At 39.1% G+C, this 23,573-nt stretch overlaps 1 protein-coding gene across 3 annotated transcripts in view; it reads right to left on the bottom strand.

The window, feature by feature from the left end:
- TTC39B (tetratricopeptide repeat domain 39B) overlaps window positions 1-23,573 on the bottom strand; it is a 133,382-nt gene that overhangs the window by 72,424 nt on the left and 37,385 nt on the right. Inside the window, exon 1 of one of the 3 annotated variants that reach the window (XM_055294207.2) lies at window positions 5,152-5,416. The exons of the other annotated variants lie outside the window; for them this stretch is intronic. The gene's annotated coding sequence lies outside the window, so the exon portion shown is untranslated. Of the gene's footprint in view, window positions 1-5,151; window positions 5,417-23,573 lie in introns of those variants that run through there. 3 annotated transcript variants of the gene reach the window in all.

The raw sequence follows: 23,573 nt of genomic DNA, 5'->3' as shown, positions 1-23,573 counted from the left end.
ATGCAGATATTTTCAGATGTAGAGCAAACACAGGTGTTCAGTGGGACACTGAATGGGAGGGACATTGTCTTTTCTTTTAAAATATCACCACCTAAAACAAAGAGTAACAAAGTTTTTCTGAAGACAATTCTGACAACAAGTTTTCTTCTTATTTGCCTCATGATCCATGAGAGGAAGAAAAAAAATAAAGGTTTCCAAAAAGTCATTTTCCCAGGCTAGATAGTATGTTTCTTCTCTGGGTTCTCTGGTTGGAGTTTACAACTCATTGTAAAATTATTGGTCTACTTTTCAATTACAGTGAGTAGCTTATGAGCTTCTTAAGAACAGGAACTATCTGTTTCTTAATCCAGAGATGTTCAATGACTGCTTGATGAATGAATGACATTCTTCCTGATACAATTAGCCCCTTGCATCAAATTCAGTCTTCCTACTTGGCATTTTATGTCACATATGTAGATCATGAAAAGTACCCATGAATATTTCATCACAGAAACCTTCATTCACAAACAAGCAGCTTTCATTAAATATAAGGGCTCTCCCTACAAATATCTATTAGTAGGAAAAACAAACAAAACTGAAGAAGGAGCATATAAATATTCAAGTAATTAAACTCTAGAGTTTTTCTTTAGTTCTTCAATATGTGGCTGTTTCCATAGTTAATGTGCTGTATTTATTCAGCCTGTGGTATCAAGCAGGCATATGAAATGGTTTTGCTATACAGGGATGCTATTACTTTAAAAAATAAAAACAAAAACACCTCAACTAATATTAAGGAGGGGTGATGGCAAATAAACGCTATGTATTGGGTCCTGGATTGCTGGAACGAAGGGCTCAAATTCTGTCCCAACTACTAACTAAGAAAACAATGACTACAGCCCCAAACCACAAGAGAAATTCAAGTCTTGGTTTCATACTTTCCTGCTTTCTAAATTACAGCCACCTATAATGACTGAAAATAAAATATTCTATAATCCATTAATCTAAAATGATCACCAAAGAAATCCATTCATACTACTTGGTCACTAAAGACTTTCCACACCTGTAGACTGATGAAACATCAAAAGAAAAGTAAACCATGCATGAAATTCACAACAAACTCATGTTCTGTTTGGTCTTCTGCAATTACCACCTAAGTTTCTCTGGCTAAGTCAAAGAACTTGGGTAGAATGGCACTGTTAAGTCCTTTCTTACCCAAATAAATCACCAGGCCAGGCGCGGTGACTCACGCCTGTAATCCTAGCACTTTGGGAGGCCGAGGCAGGCAGATCACCTGAGGTCAGGAGTTCGAGACCAGCCTGACCAACATGGAGAAACCCTGTGTCTACTGAAAATACAAAATTAGCTGGGCGTGGTGGCACATGCCTGTAATTCCAGCTACTAAGGAGTCTGAGGCAGGAGAATCGCTTGAACCTGGGAGGCAGAGGTTGCGGTGAGCCAAGATCGCGCCATTGCACTCCAGCCTGGGGAACCAGAGCGAAAGAAAACTCCATCTCAAAAAATAAATAAATAAATAAATCACCAGAGTCACATAACATTTTGGTTAATGTCTTGATGTTAGTCTGCAGAGGGGTCTTTCGTTAAGGTGAGGAGACTCACCTTAACAAAAATTCAAATCTAACTCTTGGGGTTTTAGTTGAGGAGTTTAAGGGGTATGACTTAGCTGGAAATAGAGAGAAGGACAGAGACCAAAAATTTGGCAAGTGTGGTAGATTATAAATGGCCACAAATTCTTTGTCACCCTTCCTGTCAAGAAGTGAGGTCTATGGCCCCACTTCTTGAATCGAGGTGGTCTCTGTGACTACTTGACCAATACAACACTGTGTTAGTTTGGGGTCCAAATCTTAAAGACTAGCAGTTGCTACTTCTTGTCATTTGGAATACTAAAGCTTAGAACCACATTGCCATGCTGTGAGGAAGCTCAGGCAACAACATGGAGAAGAACAAAGGCCCTGACAACAGTTCTAGCTAAATTCCCAGCTGACAACCAATACTAACTAGCCAGCCAGGTAAGTGAGCCATCATAGCAATGGCTCCTCCAGCTCCAGCTCAGCCACCCCAGGTGATTCCAAGTGGGCAGAGATGAGTCATTTCCTCTGAGACCTGCATAAATTTCAGATTCATAAGCAAATAAATGATTGTTATTGTTTTAAGTCTACTAAGCTCTGTGGTGATTTGTTACACAGCTATTGATATGCAGCAAAGGAAACATTAACAGAAGAATAACATTACTGCATCATGAGAAAAAAATGACCCATTTGCACTCTTGGCTGACCAGACAAAACTAGAAATAGTGTCCGGTTTTGGTTGTAACCATCTAGAAACTATGACAGGTCAAATTCAAAGAGATCAGAATGGAGAGAAGCATGAAATATGTCACAGGAGAGAGAAGTGACATAACTGAGGACGTGTAGCTTGGATATACAAAGATCCACCAGGGACCAGTAGGGAGAATATTTTACATATTTGAAAGACTACTTTGTAAAAACACTAGAGTGGTTTTATCTTAAGATCAGTGGGTAGGAGGCTGTAGAGAGGCAAAGCTCATCTTCGATAAGGAAGACTTCATTTTAAGGAAGAACATTCTAACAGGCCTTCAGAAAGGAAATGGACAAATGGCCTTTAGAATCAAGATGTGCTATAATATCTCTCCTGAAAAGTTACTCCCTGCCCTCAATTTTCAAATTTGCAAGAATTCCAACTCATTACAGGATACGAGTCCTGTGTACAACTCTGAACATGCCAGCCCTATAGGGAATTGCTGATGTTGGTGAACAGCATCCTGGACCTAAAATTCAAGAAACGTTTGATTTTTCCATTAGCATTCCTCTTTTAGGATGTATGTTTTCCATGTTCCTTAACTGGCCTGCCACTGAAGCATAATCTGCCCATAAGTGCAATCCTGTCCTTTCTAAAGTGAACCAAAGACATAAATGTATATGTGCTGTTAACAAGTGGAAAGCAAGTGCAAAATGTTAGGAAGACCTCTGGGCATGAGGCAAAAAAAAACTAAGCATTTTCCTGTTTCATAATAGCATGATATTTAGGAGTGCACTGTGGCTTTAGGAGAAAAAAGAAGAAAAAGGAAAAAAAAAAAAAAGTAGGGGGCTTCCCCAACCAACCTATGACTAAGGGACATAATCCAGCAGCTTCAAGGAGCACAGACTTGCCAACTTTTAGCATGATGGAGTTACAATCAGCATTCTGAGTGACCCTAGGCAACTGAATTAGACTTTGTGCACCTTGTTTTCCTCATTTGGAAAATGGGAGCATTAAGGTCAATCGACATGGTGGCTGTTGAAGATTTTTTTAAAAGTCAAAAACAGATTTACCATAGATACTGGGCCTGGCACAGGAGACATTTTAAAAGTTATCTAGGTTGTTTCTTCTCCAGTAAAATAGGAAATTGATGACAGAACATTTTAACATAGCCAATTTCCCTTCCTCTTCCACTAAGACAATGAGGTCCTCCAAAGCAGAACCATTTCTTACTTACTGACCTAAACTCAGCACTTACTATAGCACTGACCACATGCTTGCTGAACCAGTTAACTCATTTCCAACATCTCTTTCCGGCTTAAGCATTCTAGGCATCTGTACCTTCACATCTGGGGCAGAATTAGTTGCAAGTATTTATATGTCCTATATGTTTGGCCACAAAGTACTTACACTTCTACAGGTGAAAATTTATCACAATTTTAATGAAATTAGGTAATCAGTTTTGTAATGCCTTCTTCGTCTGCTAAAAATATCTGCTCCATGAGGGCAGATACAATATTTTGTTCAGCGTCATATCCCCAGAGCCTGGAAAGAGCTTCATAACAGATGTAAACATTTTTGAATGAATGAATGCATGAACGAATGAATGAAATGAATGAACGAATATAAGATCTTTGCAATTCTAAGTAAGGCAGAATTTCCTAATTTTAGCAATCCTTCCTAATTAAATTCAAAGTTGCTGCATTTAGGTATGACAAAATGTTTAAAAATAAAAACAGCAGATGTTTGATCTCTGGGTGGTAGAGAAAATTTCTTTTTTTAAATCCTTGATTTATTTTACCCTGCAGGAAGTCAACCAAAATACTGGCACCCAAAAAGCTCATATAATATGTCAGCCTAAGTCAAACATATTCTGCATCTACAACGATGACTGTTACCAGTTGGTGTTTAAAAGTATTTTGACTACTGATCTCTGAACATATCAACTTTTAAAAATCATTTCAGCTAATGTAATTTTAAGATAAAGGAACAAAATCAGTAGCCAAATTATATGAATCCGTTCACTAAAATAATACGACTTTTATTCAACAAAGACAAATCAGGAACATATGGGGGTTACGGTGAGAATCAAAAATTAACCTATCTTTAGAGAATGCTCAAAACTCACTCACTAATTCTGCAAGGATACAATTCTAACATCCAGGAAATTCCAAAGGGGGAAAATGGGACACGATGACTAAGGACAGATGTTTAGACTTCAGGGTCTGCGTCACAAAAAAAAAAAAAAACAACCCAGCATTGATTCTGATGCACAATTTTAAAAGGTGGCCATACAAAGGTCACTTTTTGGTAGCTCACATTTACTGTAATCAGATACAAAGAGACCACTAAAGCCAGCACAGCAAGGTCAGAGGTGAGGGTCTAGGACAATCAACACATGCTATTTCCGAGGACAAGCCACTTTACTAATCTCTAAGGTTCTAATTACCCTAACAAAACAAAATGCTATAATGAAACCAGCAGAGGACATAAGACAAACAGTAAATACAAAGTGAACCAGCATCATCCCGCCATTGTTCTGCAGCAGGAGTCTCAGCCGCCCAGACGCACACCTTGCAGCAGCAATAAACCAGCCATGGCATCCCGGGAAGACCAGATCCTCCTCCGCAGCAAGTCACACTATTTTCTCCAATTTCAGCACTCACCTTAGGAAGTTTTAAAAAGGTGGGGGGAGGGTTAGAGGGGAAGCCAAGCAGGCTTGACATGAAGCTCTTAATGAAGACAATGTCATCTAACAAAAACTGCAGGCTCCAGCGAAATTTAACTGGAGTTTAAAAAATTTACATAGCCTTCCTTAAATTAAACCCTCATAGATTTAAAGGGAACATTTGAATCATACCCCCAGGAACTGCTAAATAAATATGACATACTCACAGATTTAGAGCAGCTGTAACTTTGGAGAAATGAATATAGTCCCACTATGAAGATGTCTTTCCCTCTCTTCTACCAGATTTTTTTTTAACCTAACTAAAAGAAGAGACAAACCTCAATTTTAAAGCCAACAAAAATCCTCAATTTCTATTTTATTCTTTGGTCTCCAATGAGACTCTCAATTCTCAGGCACAAGCAAAGTAGTTGCCGAGGCAGCTGACAGCATCCCAGGGCTTTCCAGGGCAGAATTTAAGACATGTCAGTTAAAGTGGCAGCTACACTCACTGCTGAAGCGGATGCTTCTGCAGGAAAGGATGCCGGGAGATTTTTTTCCCCCAATCTCTGCTGCAGCCTAATTCTAATCCATCACTGTTTAATTATCTAGAGAAACAGGCAAGGAAAATACAAATGGCCTGGATTTATAAAAACCACAGAATATTTTCATGATTTTTCATCTAATCCAGTGATTCACCTCCTATCTAAAAAGGGCCAATTAAGAAAAAAAAAATGAATGATCTCTTTTGTCTTAAGGAAAAATGTAGGCTGTTATTGCCGACTGAGACGTAGATTTTATATCATGGACGTTTAAAAAATACCAAATAAGAGAAAATCAGTTTTCCCCGAAGTTTTTAGATTAATGCACAAAAGTTAAATTAGCAAAGGGAATTAAACACATATATGACATGGCAGTCATACTAACATAGTTGGAAAACTCCACTTTTAAATTAATAATTGATCAACAATATTTGAAGTGGTTTTGATGAAACTAGAAGATAGTAGGCATAGGAAATACTAGTTCAAAGACTCTAAGATAGAACATAGTTCTAAAGTTCAGCTGTATTTTTTTGGTTTAAATAGATAAAAGCTCTCCTGGGGAATAAGGTGGTCATTGACTTCACAAATTTCTCATCTTGCCTCAAGGGCTCTTGCACATGCTAGAATTGAAACGTTTTTAGTATAGGACTCACTAATTTTTCTAATTATAAAAGTAATACCAGGGCTAGGCGCAGTGGCTCATGCCTGTAATCCCAGCACTTTGGGAGGCTGAGGCGGGCAGATCACAAGGTCAGGAGTTCCACACCAGCCTGGCCAATATGCTGAAACCCCATCTCTACTAAAAATACAAAAATTAGCTGGGTGTGGCGGCGCACACCTGTAGTCCCAGCTACTCGGGAGGCTGAGGCAGAAGAATCGCTTGAACCCGGGAGGCGGAGGTTGCAGTGAGCCAAGATCGCACCACTGCACTCTGCCCTGGATGACAGAGCGAGACTCCATCTCAAAAAAAAAAAAAAAAAAAGTAATACCAGGTAAAATATTGTGGTATTTCCAAATTATAAAATAGTAAATTCCTTGGAAAGAGCTAAAAAACAAAGAAGAAAATTAAAGACAGCCTGTAATCCCAGCACTTTGGGAGGCCAAGGTGCGTGGATCACTTGAGGTTGGGAATTCGAGACCAGCCTGACCAACATGGAGAAACCCTGTCTCCACTAAAAATACAAAATTAGCCAGGCGTGGTGGCACATGCCTGTAATCCCAGCTACTAGGGAGGCTGAGGCAGGAGAATCACTTGAACTGGGTAGGTGGAGGTTGTGGTGAGCTGAGTAGCGCCATTGCACTCCAGCCTGGGCAACAAGAACGAAACTCCATCTGAAAAAAAATTAAAGCCAGCCATAATCTCATAACCCAGAGATAACCACTCTTAATGTTTTTTTTTTTTTTTTTTTTTTTTTTTTTTTTTTTTTTTTTTTTGAAACGGAGTCTTGCTCTGTCGCCCAGGCTGGAGTGCAGTGGCGCAGTCTCGGCTCACTGCAAGCTCCACCTCCCGGGTTCACGCCATTCTCCTGCCTCAGCCTCTCCGAGTAGCTGGGACTACAGGCGCCCACCACCACGCCCGGCTTATTTTTTTTGTACATTTAGTAGAGACAGGGTTTCACCGTGGTCTCGATCTCCTGACCTCGTGATCCGCCCGCCTCGGCCTCCCAAAGTGCTGAGATTACAAGCGTGAGCCACCGCGCCCGGCCACTCTTAATGTTTTACAATAATGTACGTCTAGTTTTCTTCCTCTCTATATATACATGCACACATACACACACACCCCTGAGGGGACAAGACAGCCAAACGTATTTTTGATACTACCATTTTAAATTACCCTTTTCACACAGAATTGTTATGATTATTTACCCAAAAATGTACCCCATAGTTAACCACTCATATTTCTAAAAGTTCAAAAGAGCATATGCAATGACAGTCCATTTATATCTGTATGCCTACTATGCGCCAGGCACAGGGGATATAGCAGTGAGCAAAGCCCACAAGGTCCCTGCTCCCCCGGAGCTCTCAGTCCAGTTGGGGAGCCAGATATTCACCAAACGACAGCAAATATCATGTGCGCTGTACTACAAAAGAAAACTATAGATTCTTTAGAAATAGGAAAAGACCTGGTGTTGTGAAGGTCAGGCTTTTTCAAGGAAGGAAAAGAGAACTGCAAGCCCAAATGCAAAATTATTAGTAAAGTACAATTCACACCTTCATTTTTCCATCAATATAAATATCTCTCATCTAATTTTTCTTTTTCCTTTCAAAATTAATTAAGTCCAGCTTCCAACTACATTTTTGTAGATAATATGTAACATGTAAGAGAATAATTGATGTAATGTGTATAGATCTTAAGTATTTAATCAATTACAACATATCCTTTAAGAAATTACAAAAGGTGGGCCGGGCGTGGTGGCTCACGCCTGTAATCCCAGCACTTTGGGAGGCCAAGGTAGACGAATCACCTGAGGTTGGGAGTTCGAGACCAGCCTGACCAACAGGGAGAAACCCTGTCTCTACTAAAAATACAAAAACTTAGCCGGCCGTGGTGGCTCATGCCTGTAATCCCAGCTACTCGGGAGGCTGAGGCAGGAGAATGGCTTGAACCTGGAAGGCGGAGCTTGCAGTGAGCCAAGATGGCGCCATGGCACTCCAGCCTGGGCAACAAGAGTGAAAGTCCATCTCAAAAAAAAAAAAAGGATATTAGGTAAAACCTAAGGAAATCTGAACAAAGTATGGACTTTAGTTAGTGATGTGTATGCAAAATGGTTCATAAACTGTAACAAATGTACCATACTAACGTAAGATACTAATCGTAGGGGGAACTAGGTACAGGGTCTGTGGGAACTCCACTATATTTTCTAGTTTTCTGTAAATCTAAAACTGTTCTTACAAAACTGTCTATTAAAAAATCATCTTTCCAAGAGTTACTTAGCTTTTTCTGATCACTAATACATTCCATAAAAATTCTGACAATGCAAAAAAGTTATATAAAAGGAACTTTTCGAAAATTATAAATACTCCGTAATCTCAACACACTGAAATAATCCCAAACATACCATATGTATGTCCTTGCACAGGCTTCATGCATACACACACAGATAAACATATGTGTATTGTTCCACCCCACATGCTATTTGATAGGTATGGTAGTCTGAATAATGGCACCCAAGGTTATCCAGGTCTTAAAACCTATGAATGGTACCTTATATGACAAAAGAGACTTTATAGATATTAGGGATCCTGAACAGAGTCATTATTGTGGGTTATTTGAGTGGGCCCTAAAGGCAATCACAAATTTCCTTACAAGAGGGAGGTAGAGAGACACAAAAAAGAGAAGGTGGTGGGACCGTGGAAGGAGAGTGATTTGAAGATGCTATGCTGCTGGCTTTGAAGATACAGGATGTGGCCATGAGCCAACGAATGCAAGGAATGTAGCTCTAGATGCTGGAAAAGGCAAGGAAATGGATTCTCCTCTAGAGCCTCTCAAGGGAGCATGGCCATGGGACACCTTGGTTTTGACCTAGTGAAACCCATTTCAGACATCTGACCTCCAGAACTGTAAGAAAATAAACCTGTATTATGTGAAAACACCAAGCTTTAATCTGTTATAGCAGCCATAGGAAATTAATATAGCTGCCTGACGGACCTGTATTTCTTCTTTTAATTGTCTGCTTGTGTCCCTTTGCCAATATTTTCATCAAAGTGTTCTCTTTCTGGGTCTGTTTGCAGTATTAACCTTCTTTCATATGTTCAAGTATTTCTCTTTGAAATGGGCTTATAAGGGTTTTGTCATAACAATCAAAACTATCACTCTTTTTTCCTATTGGTGCCATGTTTGAAACAGACTTCTCTACCCAAAAAAGATAGAATTATTTGCCTTAATTTGCTCTTAATATTTAAACAATAACATCTCCAACTATTGTCCTTTATTACTAAGAACCATACAAAGCAACACATCCCTGCACATGTGTCCCTCTCCCCTTTGCCCCTGGCCCCTAGCTCAGTGTCAACATTGAGACTTGATTAGAGAAAAAATGTGGACTCAAGACTTCCTGGACACTCCCATTCCATACCCACATCCCCTTTGTCAAGTCTGTCCCCTTAAAATAGCTTAATGCTTGATGTAAAGGATGTGTTCAATAAAGCCTTGTTAAACCTGGGGTGTCTATAAATTCATAAAACTAGCATTAAAAAAAAAAGAACCATACAATGAAGGCAACCTCTCCTTCCTTTTCCCTGTTTCGATGGGGTAAGTCTCAGAACTGGGAAATGAGCAGGGATAACACTCACTTTTATTTCTTAGATATTTGTTAGATTTTTTTTTTAAATGTGTTCTTTTTTTAAATCTTTAAAAAGTGTTTTTATAGTTTAAGGTAGCCATTGTGAGACTGTATGAAACAGCTATATCAAAATGTCTTGCATCTTGAAAGAAATAATGCTTTTACAAAAACAGCAGTGCACTTCAATATATTATATGTATATACTATGTTACGTTTGCTTTACACTTTGCAGTTTTACAAAATGCTTTCAAATAAATTATTTTGTAGGTTAAATACATATTACCAAATAATTTTTACTTCTATGGGATTGTCTGAAAAGGCGTCCTTATACAAGTTTAGTAACTAAGTTCTGCTGAAAATATAGGACCCATCTACTGTATTGAGACAAAGAGAATGTATTGTTTAAAATACACGTTTTAAATAGCCAATCAGTGGCTTAATTTTCTTACAGTGATTACACAAAATTATTTTAATCAAAGCAAACTACACATTATGGGTATAATTTCTTTCAAATTAGGCTGAAATTTTTAAATGGCAAAGAATCCCTTAAGCCAGTGGGAGATCTGACACACAGAACTTTATACACACACACACACACACACACACACACACACACATTTTTCTTTTTTTTTTTTTTGCTGCATAAAAGTCAAGTTACTCTTGCAGAAAACTTTCCTAACTACTAAAACAAATAAAAATCAAAAGCTTATAGCTGTATTGCCTACAGGGGAGACCAAAAACTATGCCCACACCTTTGAAAAGGTTAATTCATCAGAGCTATATAGAGTTTTAACATTTTTCATTCTAACTATAACATTCTGCTTGTAGGGTAATTTTAAAAGACCCCTGCTGGTATATTTTCATTCTAGACAATAAAAATAAAATAAATAACATAGAAATTACTTTATACAATAATAAAAGTTATATGTAAATCCCCAAATATCTCTTCAGTTTTAGGCAATTTCAGGGTTCTTCCAATTTGTTGATGGCTATTAAGTCTTCAGACTATTTATTAGATGTATATCATGCATGCTACTGAACTATACACTATTCAAAAATGTACCTAAACCAAATATCACTATGCCTTTGAGGAGTTCTATTCTCTGATCGTAGAATAATGTTCCACAAGCAGAGACAAAAGGGGGAAAGAGGGAAGAAGGAAAAAGAAAGGAGACCAGAGAGACTGATGAATATTCAGAACACAAGCAATGAAGAAGTTTGCCACATTTCAAAAGACAAAGCTCCCAAGTATCTGCTTTTGGGTGTTTTATTAGTCATCTTAGGTTCCTATTTTTATCACGAGGTAGATGAAAAGGGAATGGATGAAGGCGTCAGAAAAAAAAAAGGATGTCAGGTAAAACAGGGTAAAAAGTTAATAAAAGGCAATGAGCTCACTGTATCCTTTAAGATTCTGACACTCATTTATACAAACTTCAAGTGAAAAGTGAGTCAGCCCATCAGAGAAAAATGGCAATGGAGACACCAACAATTATGGATAGTGTTTACTGTGCCCAAACATTTGGACTTTAATTATGTATGCATTTGAGTTTATGAACACAATCAGCCACAGTCATTTTTTTTAACTGTGTATTCCAAAAGATCCCTCAACTAACCATTTGAATAATCACAGCAATTATCACTGTGCCCTATACTCATTAGGAACTCAATGATGGCTACATTTTTTTCTTTAATGTACTGCAAATCCTAGCAGTCTACTCTGAGGATCCACCTATATTTTCTTAATAGTACATGCTATGGTTTAATGTTTGTGTCCCTCCAAAATTCATATGTTGAAACCTAACCCCCAAAGTGATGGGGTGGGGCCTTTGGAAGGTGATTGGGTCATGAGGGTTCCACCCCTGTAAATGGGATTAGTGCCCTAACAAAAAAGCTTGAGGGAGTCTCTTTGCCCCTTTTTCCTTCTTCCTTTTTTTTTTTTTCTTTCCCCTCTCTCCACAATTTTTTGCTTCCTTCTACCACGTGAGGACACAAAGAAGGCACCATCTATGAGGAATGGGCCCTCACCAGACACTTAATCTGCTGCCGCTTTACTCTTGGACCTTGTGGCCTACAAAGCAGTGAGGAAATAAATTTCCATTGTTTATAAATTACCCAGTCTAATGGATTTTGTTACAGCAGCCCAAATGGACTAAGACAGTATATTAATTTCACACATTCATTTTTTCAACACATATATACTGAGCACCTACTATGTGACAAGCATGGTGCATAGGTGCCAAGTACACCATGACAAGCAAAGTAGATCAGACCCATCGTTATAGAACTTAGAGCTCAAAAAAACAGATGATCAAAAAACAAGTAACAATTAACTGCAAAATGAGAAATGGAGTGACAGAAACAAACGAGATGCCAAGACAGAGAAATGGGGGAAGAGTAACTATTTTGGTGGAGTCACTGAGAAAGTGGGAGGACACACCAGCTGAGAGTGGAGGATGGCCAGCAAAAAGCCCTCAAAAGAGTGAGGGCAAACACGCTCCAATCCGGAGCAGCACAGTGTTCACTCTCACAAAAAGCCTGTATAAGGCTTGTGGCTGGAGGGTCATGCATGAGGGCAAGAGTTGCCCTCGACAAGGCAGAAGCAGTATGTGGGAGCCCGACCACCTCAAACCTTATGAACAAAGGTAGATTGGGTCTTCAACTTTAGACATGAAAACTCATGGATGGATTTTAAGCAAGGAGTGACATCATCCCATTTAATTTCTAAAAGGATCACTCTTGCCCTGATTCACACAAACATACTGTTAAAAAAAAAAAATGAGATAGTCGGAGAAATTTGAGCACTGACCAGTTACTGAATGGATATTACTATGTTTTAGGTGTGATAACAGTCTAGTGATATTTTTAAAAAGCGACCTTTGCAAGCGAAAATACAGATAAAATGATGTCATATAAAGCATACAGATTAAACTATAGCTCTATATCAATGTCAATTTCCTGATCTTGGTATCTGAAAGGTAATTATGAAAGAGACTGTCTTTGTTTTCAGGAAATATATTTTAATATATTTAGAGGTAGAAATAAATTATCATGTCTAGGATTTGATTCCAAATAATCTGGGGATGGGATATGGATGAAATAAGATTGGCCTTGAGTTGACAACTATAGAAGCTAAGTGATTAGTATATAAGGTTTGGTTTACTATCCTCTTTACTTTCTGTAGATGTTCAAAATTGGTCATATTAAATTTTTTTTTTTTTTTGAGACAGGGTCTTACTCTATCGCCCAGGCTGGAGTGCAGGGGCACCATCACAGCTCAACACAGCCTCGACTTCTGCAGCTCAGATGATCCTCTCATCTCAGCCTCCCAAGTAGCTGGAACTACAGATGTGTCACCACACCTGGCTAATTTTTTTTTTTTTTTTTTTTTTTTGAGACGGAGTCTTGCTCTGTCACCCAGGCTGGAGTGCAGTGGCGCAATCTCGGCTCACTGTAAGCTCCGCCTCCCGGGTTCACGCCATTCTCCTGCCTCAGCCTCTCCGAGTAGCTGGGACTACAGGCGCCCGCCACCACGCCCGGCTAATTTTTTGTATTTTTAGTAGAGACGGGGTTTCACCGTGGTCTCGATCTCCTGACCTCGTGATCCGCCCGCCTCGGCCTTCCAAAGTGCTGGGATTACAAGCGTGAGCCACCGCGCCTGGCCTAATTTTTTGTAGAGAGGGGGTTTTGCCATGTTGGTCAGGCTGGTCTCAAACTACTGGGCTCAAGCAATCCACCCGTTTTGGCCTTCCAAAGTGCTGGGATTACAGGCATGAGCCACTGTGCCTGCCCCAAATTATCTTATTTTTAAAAATAATTTTAGGCTGGGCATGGTGGCTCACGCCTATAATCCCAGCACTTTGGGAGGCCGAGGTAGGCGGATCATCTGAGATTGGGAGTTTGAGACCAGCCTGACTAACATGGAGAAACCCCGCCTCTACTAAAAATACAAAATTAGCCGGGCATGGTGGCAGGCGCCTGTAATCCCAGCTACTCAGGAAGGCTGAGGCAGGAGAATCGCTTGAACCCAGGAGGCTGAGGTTGCGGTGAGCCGAGATTGTACTACTGCACTCCAGCCTGGGCAATAAGAGCGAAACTCCGTCTCAAAAAAAATAAAATAACTTGGGCTGCCGTATGGAGAATAAGTGGGGTGCAGTTGGAAAAGTGGAGGGAGAGAACAAAAGAAGTGGGAACACACATTAACCATCAGCCAGCTCTTAAAGTAGTCCAAGCAAAATCTTATAGTCACTTAAGCTAATGTAATAGAGTGGAGAGAGAGGAAAGTGAACAGATGGGAAATATATTTTGGAGGTGGAAATCATCAGACTTGGTAATGTGGAAATTAAAAGAAAAGAAAGGAATCAAAGATGTCTCCCAAGCTTCTGACTTGAACAAATGGGTGGATGGTGGGTGGAGACATTTACAGAAAAGGCAAAGTTTTCAGATAAACAAAGGAGGTGGATACCAAGAGTTCAGTTTGGGACATAAAAATTAATGTGTTTGTGAAACATCCTAGTGAGTGATAAAAGAAGCAATGATTGCACCTCTTTCCCATTACAACTACCAAAATAGCCCAAGACAGCAGCAGGTAGCCGCAGCCATGTCAAGAAAGTTACTTATGGAGGAGGCAAGGAACTCAGTGTAAGAGCAAAGCCCTGGCTTTCAGACACAAGCTGAGCATTGCTACCAGGGCTGAGAAAGTCAGAGAGGATACTGAGCCTGCAGAAAGGCAACCACAATCACAAAGGTCCTGCTCATAGGGGTTCACTGGTCACTCACTTTGCACCAACAACCCCCAACCACGACTCAGTCTTCCATCTCGGCTGGGACCTCCTTGGTAAGATGAGATAATTGGACCAAAGTGTTGCTAAGGAGCTTTCCTTCAGAGGCTTTCCTTCAAGTTATGAAATCCTGTCACTCCTCGTAGTGAAAAGCAGCATTTATAGGATCTATATCTTAAAACATGTACAACACACATTCTCCTTGCCCCTATGAATTTATACGAAGAACTTCACAGTGGCAGGTCTAAACACAACAGCAGACCATTAGAGTAGATCTAATAGGACAAAAGAAAATACAAAGAGAAGCAAGCCAAGTGGTAACAGAAACAAGGAAAAAACACCAGGAATGCTGTTTACCTTGAGCTTTTTAAAGAACTTTTATTTCCATTTACTATATCATTGACCCTATGACACACAAATTTTCATCATGGAATATCCCTAACCCCAAGATACATCTTAAAATTATGGGCAGCATCTTTGCTGCCATATCCACCATCTTAAATTTTATATCCACCATCTTAAAAGTTAGGGCAGCAACTTCGACTGCCCTAAATCAAAGTTATGTTCTTAGGGAGAGGATCTGCATTTGCTTCTGCCAATTACCTGAGGACACCACCAACCTGATCCACTTAAAGTTAAATAACCTGCTTGAAGTTGTTGGGGGTGACATATGTATTCAGACTCCAAACAAGCTTATAATTCAAATTCTAAAGAGCGTTAAAAAGTTAAACATAGGTTCACCATGCAACTTACCAATTCCACTTCTGTGTCTGTATGACAGATCATTTAAAACATGTTCATATAAAGACTGTACACAATTGTTTATAGCAGCATTATTCACAATAGCCAAAAACTGGAAATGACTCAAATGCCCATCAACTGATGAACAGACAAATAAAATGTGATATATTCATATAAATGAATATTATTCAGCCATAAAAAGGAATGAAGTGCAGATGGTCCCCAACTTAGGATGGTTCAACTAACAATTTTTCAACATTATGATGGGTTTGTCAGGGTATCCAATGCATTTTCACTTTCTATGTTTTTTATTTATGATGAAGTTATCAGGATGTAACCCCATCATGAGTCAAGGAGCATCTACCTGTACTACACATTCTACGACATGTGTAGACACAAAATAATACATATTAGATTATTCCATTTATATAAAATATCTACAAAAATTAAATTAGTGGTTGCCCCAGCTAAGAGTGACAGAAGTTAGATTAGTGGATGCCCCAGCTAAGAGTGGGAATAGATAATGACTATAAAAAGGCACAGATTTCTTTTTCAGATGATAAAAATGTTTTGAAGTTAGATTGTAGTGATGGCTCTATATTTCTGTAAATACATTAAAATGCATTAAATCGTATAATTAAAATAGGAATATATATGAGATATAAATTAATATTGCAATAGAGCTGTTTAAAAAAATTCTCTGAGTGGAGAATCTCATTAGAGATTTTTTTTCCTTCCCTACGTAATACCAAGGTTGAAATATACACATTTCCTTACTGTGCCTTCCTGCAAGATGATTTTATTTTTCCTTTCCTTTATGCAAGGTCTCCTACAAAATTCCTCATTGTGTTTTTTTTTTCCTTCCTTAGGAATATATAAGAAACAATATGAATGGTATCTTAGATCCAATAAAATCACTGTTGACTTGATTAAGAAAATCAAATTAAGACAGGACAAAACTCCCTTTCCAGACTTGAGTAACATTTATATTACCTACAGGGGAAAATTGGGGCCAAAAAAAACAGCAGAGAAAAATGAAAACAAATCTAACTCTCCTTGTAGTTACTATGTATAACTTAACCACTCTGAAGAAAAATATCAGATGTTTTCCAACTATCATTCACCGATATTCACCCTTAATTAAAACAGACAAAACTATTGTATCACCAAATGATCTAACCTAATGAGGAAAAAAATGGCCCTAAAAGCCTTACCTCACTCTCATCTACAATTTATGGTTCGAAAGAGAAGGTGTGGAGAAGGAAAAAGTTTGTGAGAAATGTTATAAAACAAAATATTTTTATACTACACTTGATCTTAGACAAAAGGCCAAGAAGCGATCAAAATATTTTTATTTCTATTGTAAGCTTCTAATTACCTGGCTAAAAAAATCTGCCTATTTCACCTTCTACAGGTAAGTACAAATTCAGAGCAGTTCTTGAAAATACACACATTCATCCCCACTGTATTCACACCACCTCAGGACTCCATTGAACACATATGAGTTTCTATGTAAGGATAAATTTGAAATTTCCATAAGATGCTCTGGAATATGAAAGACCACTGCTGAGAATATATTAAACCTGCATCTGTTCTAACAGTCTTTGAACATAAGTTTGATCTGTCTCCCCTGACTTCTCTAAACTACCATGAAAAGAAAATTTTAATTAATCAGTGCCCAACCAGGACTCCCGGTTAGATTTTTGTCCCATTGCCCACAGTGGTTTTTATGAGAAAGAGGTTAATCAAAAACACCACCACCCAGGTACAGTAGCTCATGTCTGTAATCCCAACACTCTGGGAGGCAAAGGTGGGAGGATCACTTGAGTCCAGGAGTTCAAGACCAGCCTGGGCAACACAGGGAGACTGTGTCTCCACAAAAATTAAATTAGCCAGGCGTGACGGCACCTGCCTATAGTCCCAGCTACTTGGAAGTCTGAGGTGGGAGGAGCACTTGAACCCAGGAGTTTGGGGCTGCAGTGAGTTGAGAACGCACCACTGCACTCTAGCCTGGGAGACCGAGTGAGATCCTGTCAAAAAAACAAAAACAAAACACCAAATCACGATGACTGTAAGTGGTTAGTCCATTCTCCCCACTAGACAAGACCAGGAATCCTCCATGACCCAACTTCGTTTGTGTCCAGGGCCCCATTGGTGTTTCAAACCCACTGCTCTGTGCTCTGGCCACTGTCCTCAGAACTGTTCACCCGGCATGTCCCCACTTCTGACCCTCTGCACTGGCTCTACCAACTGAAATGCCACCCACCCCTCAAAACCCAAAGCAAATGCCAGCGCTCCCATCTCCCAACCAAAAGATAGCTTTCTTTTGGAATTCCCAAAACACTATATTTACTCTTCACATGCCATATCACAGTTAATTATCAACAGATTTATTATACCCACCACTACATTGTCAGAGATGGCAACTGGGCACTAACACTGAGAAAAGGGACACTCCGTCATCAGAGCACTAGAAGTGCAAACCAGCATGGAACTGTTAAATCAGGAAGCAAGAAACTATGGCTAATCTAGAACCGCATGTTATTTGTGACAAATTTCTATATATCATGCAACAGGTCTAATTTACAATTCCTCCTTAAGAGGTCACCTCCTTATGCCAAACAGGTCATAAAGTTCACAAACTATTTTAATTTTTATTTTTTAATTCTATTTATTTTATTATTATTATTTTTTGAGATGGAGTCTTGCTCTGTCGCCCAGGCTGGAGTGCAGTGGCACAATCTCAGCTCACTGCAACCTCCGCCTCCCGGGTTCAAGTGATTCTTCTGCCTCAGCCTCCCGACTAGCTGGGATTACAGGCATACGCCACAAAGCCTAGCTAATTTTTGTATTTTTAGTAGAGATGGGGTTTTGCTATGTTGGCCAGGCTGGTCTCAAACTCCTGACCTCAGGTGATCTGCCCACCTCAGCCTCCCAAAGTGCTGGGATTACAGGCGTGAGCCACAGCACTTGGCCTATTTTAATTTTTAAAAAGAACATGGTCAATGTACTACTAACATTTTTTTTACATCTCTAATTTTTCCTCCAGTTCTAAATGGTGGAGATTTTTGTATGATCTACCAGTTTTATTTTAACAGTTTTATTTTATTTTATTTTGTGTTATTTTAACTATTTTGAACTAGCAATTTCTCAAAATAGTTAAAATAACACAATCGTTACCACAAAGATCCAGAGGTAGGAAAAATCTATGTTGAGAGTAGTAAATTCATTAGGCAGAAAAAGAAAAATAAGAAACTATTTCCTTTGTGGAAACAATTTAAGGCCTCCTTCATCTGTTAGTGTGAATCCTTTCATTAGGCATTCAAGAGAAAATATTCACTGGAAGAAATTAATCATCAGGTTGGCAAGAGCACCACATCTTGATACAGAGAGACTGAAGTACTTGCTCTCTGCACTAGAAACATAAGATCAAAATGTATGGTTCAGTTAAGTGTAAAGAAAAAGAACTCTACTAAGTTTTGCAGAATTCACAAACGGAATGTTATAGTATCACCAATTTAAGAGGAAATGTGAGAAATATTACAAACCCTGAAATTAGGACAAACAAAAAGTTCACATAAAAACAACTGAAGAAATTTTTTACAATTAATATGTATTTATAGTCAGAGGCCGCTTCTCCTGTGTCTCCAGCTTGCCAACTGCAGAACTGGGGACTTCTCAGCCTCCATAATCACATGAGTCAATTACTTACAGCAAATCTCTTCATATATAGACATTTGATGTCTCCTATTGGTTCTATTTTTCTGGAGAACCCACGCTCTTACAAGGGAGAGCAGAAAAGTACCGATGTTCACTGAGCACTTACTATGTGTTTTACTCCCATTATCACATTTAACTTAAATTTCATTTAATCCTCTCAATAAATCTATGAGAGGAGAAAACAAGCTCAGAGAAACTGCCCAGGCCTCCCAGCCAGTAAATGGCAAACTGGCACTACAGTTCAAGTCTGACTGTCAAGTCTGTGGTCAGTCCCGTCTCCCCAGGAAGGTACATGTAGTTGTGTGCATGAAGGCAAAATGAAACCACACCGCTGTGCTTTAGAGTTTTGTGGCTGTGTGTAATATTTTCTTTGTTCTCTCACTGCCATTTTTTGTCATCACCAACAAGCTCTGCTTCGGAAACTACCCCCTTACAATACCTCTCAGAATGCTGTAAGGCAAAAGTATGCACAAGACCAAAAGGCAAAGTTTATTAAAATCAGATCAAAATCAACTGCAGACTCTGAATGGAGGCCTCTGCTACAAGATTCTTCATGTATAGACTCCAGCACCTAATCTGGCTACCCCTTCTGGCTTTGGGCTCTATCTCTCTCTATTAGGAGAAGGGTTCCTATAATGTGTTGCTATAACCAAGGTGAGAGGAGTGGAACAATTCAGCAACATTGAAAAGGACACACAAACGTTTCAGCGACAGTCTAAAGGACACGAGAAATAATGCACACCAGAAACCTAAAAGAACAAGATAAATTCTAAAATGGGGAAACCTTTGGATTTGTTAAACTGAGCAGGACAGGGAAGTTAAAATTAGACAAGAGGAAGAAACTGCTGGCAGATAAATACAGCCACAGAGAAGTTCTGGAGGCAATGAAGGGAGAATGTGTGGTCATTAGAAACTGAGGCAGTGTTAAGGAGCTACAGTCTTCAGCATGAGAAAAACTATAACAGAGTTGACAGTAGAATAAAAGACACCAAGACAACGCTTCTCGAATTTCCCACTTTAAAAGTACATGAAGGGGTTTCTCTAGCAAATATGAAGGATGAACAAGCTAAAAAAATCTAATGTACAACATGAGGATTATAGTTAATAAGAAATAGTACACTGTATTCAGGATTTTTGCTAAATTAAATTAGATTTTTCCTCCTTGCCACAGGAGGAAAAAAAATGGGTAACTAGGCCAGACGCAGTGGCTCACGCCTGTAATCCCAGCACCTTGGGGGAGGCCAAGGTAGGTGGATCACCTGAGGTCAGGAGTTTGAGATCAGCCTGGCCAACACAGTGAAACCTTGTCTCTACTAAAAATACAAAAATTAGCTGGACATAGTTGGCAGGCGTCTGTAATCCCAGCTACTTGGGAGGCTGAGGCAGGAGAATTGCTTGAACCCAGGAGGCAGAAGTTGCAGTGAGCTGAGATCACATCATTGCACTCCAGCCTGGGCAACAGAGTGAGACTCTGTCTAAAAAAAAAAAAAAAAAAAAAAAAAAAAAGGGTAACTATGTGAGTTGATAGATATCGTCATTTGTTCTCCTATAGTAACAATTTTACTATATATGTATCTTATAACATCATGTTGTATACCTTATATATATACAATAAAATTTATTTTAAGGCAAAAACAAAAAGTACACAAAGGGGTTTCTGATAGTCACGAATCAAAAGCATCTCCATCACAGGAGTCATTTTGGTTGATGTTCTGAGAACCAGACAATGCTAATATTAAACCATCTAACTCAGTTGAACAAAAGAGTTGTTTTTGTGCAAACACAGGCATCTAGACAAAGAAACTGAATGGAAAGCCCAAAACAGTGTGTTATTATTTTAATGAACTTACTTGACAACGGAGGTATCAAATATAAATTGTTTCCCTCATGGACCTAACAAATGGTGCTGGAATAGTGGGCTAGCAATTTTAGGGCTGGTGTGAGATAGGAATCTAACTTCAGCTGGGTCGAATTTAGGGCTTTTGTTTATTTCTATGGTTTGATTTTTTTAAAAACTAATAGATGTTAAAAACTGCTTGCAATGCCTTCCTGAGGTCCCAAAGGTAAAGCCACTACCAGCCTACTGAAGCCAGTGGGAGCTCAGAGAAGCACAAGCATCAGTGTACACTGCTCACGGGTCACACTGCTCCCACTGGTCAGTGAGACCCATCCTCCTCTGTGAGGTCTGCACCCCTCTCTGGTGTGTGTGGCATGCTACCTCCCGCTGGGAAAAGCAGTGTCTCCTCTGGTGAACTCCAATCACCAGCCCCACGGCCTGATCCTTTTCCATCCCCTGGACTGCGATCACCTACTATAGCCCAAGCTCATTTCCTGCCAACACCAAGGGAGGAGCAGGATTGAATAATTATAAGATTTCTGAATGGCGATCACTTGCCCACCATAGAAGTGATTTCTTAAAAATCACATAAACAGATTATCTTCCAAAGAGTACTGTACAAAAAGAGAGGAAGGGAAAAAGGGCAACTTTACAGTGGAAAAACCTGACAAACACTACCCATGACACGTGACCAAGTTCAACATCGGTAGTGCTAAGTCACATTGATATCGTGGACCTTTGCTATGATGTGACAAGAATGGCCCTTTCCATCTGGGGTCTTCTTCCCAAAAACACATGACCACAGTCAAATCATGGGGGGAAAAAAACAGACCAATCTCAACTGAGAGCCATTCTACAAAATAACTGACAGTACTCCTCAAAACTGTCAAGGTCACCAAAAACGAGAGTCTGAGAGACTGTCACAGCCAAGAGGAGCCTAAGGGGACGCGGTGACTAAATGTAAAGTGGTATCTTGGGTGGGATGCTGAGGCAGAAAAAGGACACTCGGTAAAAACTAAATAAATCTGGATAACGTATGAACTGTAGTTAACAATAATATATCCATATTGATCATTAATTGTGACAAATGTACCATGCTAACTTAAGAAATTAATAATAGAGAAAACTGGGGTGGGGTACACACGAATACTCTGTACTACCTCCTCAATAATTCTGTAAGTCTGAAACTGCTCCTAATTAATAGGTTAATCCCAATCACGATTAAGTTTTTAAAAAAAAAAATCATATAAACGTTAAACTTTTGGACAAAATAAAAATGTATAATTCTAAAATAAAGAAAAATTGCAGTCTGGAGGAAATATCTATAGCAAATATGACAAAAGATTAGGGTACATATAATTTAAAGTCCATAAGTATGTTAAGAGAAACATTCTGAAAAAAGCCAAGAGACAAAAGAAAACTAGAAGTCATACAAAAGATGCAATGTATTTTTTAAACAATTTTTAAAAATACTAAAGTAGGTATCATTTAAGTCGCAAAACTGTTTTTGAAATAATACCCGGTGATGATAATGTGACAGTTTAAACCACTTTACTTATATAGTATTCGTAGCCAAGTAAATTGATAATACTCTTGTGGAAGTACTGTAAAACAAACGGTGCCCCTCTACCCACACCTGTACACGCACATGTTCAAGCCCAAACCCCCAATGTGATGGAATTTAAATATGGAGCCTTTGGGAGACAATCGGATTTAAATGAGGTCAGGTGAGTGGGGTCCTCAGGATAGGATTAACACCCTTATAAGAAAGGACATCAGGCCGGGCGTGGTGGCTCACGCCTGTAATCCCAGCACTTTAGGAGGACAAGAGGGGCAGATCACGAGGTCAGATGGAGACCATCCTGGCTAACATGGTGAAACCCCATCTCTACTAAAAATAAAAAAAAAAATAGCCGGGCGTGGTGGCGGGAGCCTGTAATCCCAGCTACTCAGGAGGCTAAGGCAGAATGGCGTGAACCTGGGAGGCGGAGCTTGCAGTGAGCAGAGATCACGCCACTGCACTCCAGCCTGGGCAACAGAGCGAGACTCCGCCTCAAAAAAAAAAAAAAAAGAAAGGACATCAGAGAGCTTTTGCTCTCACTCTCTCGGCCATGTAAGAACACAAGAAGGAGGAGGGAGTCCGCAAGCCAAGAGGAGAGCCCCTACCAGAATCCCAACCATGTTGGCACCTTTAACTCAGACTTCTAGCCTCCAAAATTGTGAGAAAATAAATTATTGTTGGTTAAGCCACCCAGGCTATTGTGTTTTGTTATAGCAGCTGAAGTTAACTAATACAGAAAGGCAATTAGAGATATACAAAGAACAATAAACATATTCATCCCTTTTAATTCAGTAATCCTACATTTGTTATGTTAACCTTTAGAAATAATTCAAAATATAACAAAGCTATACACATGTAAAACTCAGTTTTACATTTTTAAGCCAGTGACAACCTAAATGTCTAACAATGGAGAAGCAAGTAAATTGTTATATTCCACTTGATCTAATATGATTTAGCAATTTAGAATTATTACAAAAACTATATAGGCTTACAGTGAATGCTTTTAATAAAATTAAGTACAAACCAAACACAAAAATCTACAAAATGAGACTGACATAAATATGAACAACTATTAAAAGAGTTAGCTATAAACAAATAATTTGTTGAGAAATTTTATTTTGTTACAAGAAATAATACTCAGAAATGTATCTGAAAGTATTATTAGATAGATCCTTTCTTAAATATAATCA

This window comes from Symphalangus syndactylus, chromosome 9, assembly GCF_028878055.3.
Source record: "Symphalangus syndactylus isolate Jambi chromosome 9, NHGRI_mSymSyn1-v2.1_pri, whole genome shotgun sequence".
Classification (NCBI taxonomy): domain Eukaryota; kingdom Metazoa; phylum Chordata; class Mammalia; order Primates; family Hylobatidae; genus Symphalangus; species Symphalangus syndactylus.
This window is presented reverse-complemented; position numbering and strand designations above follow the sequence as displayed.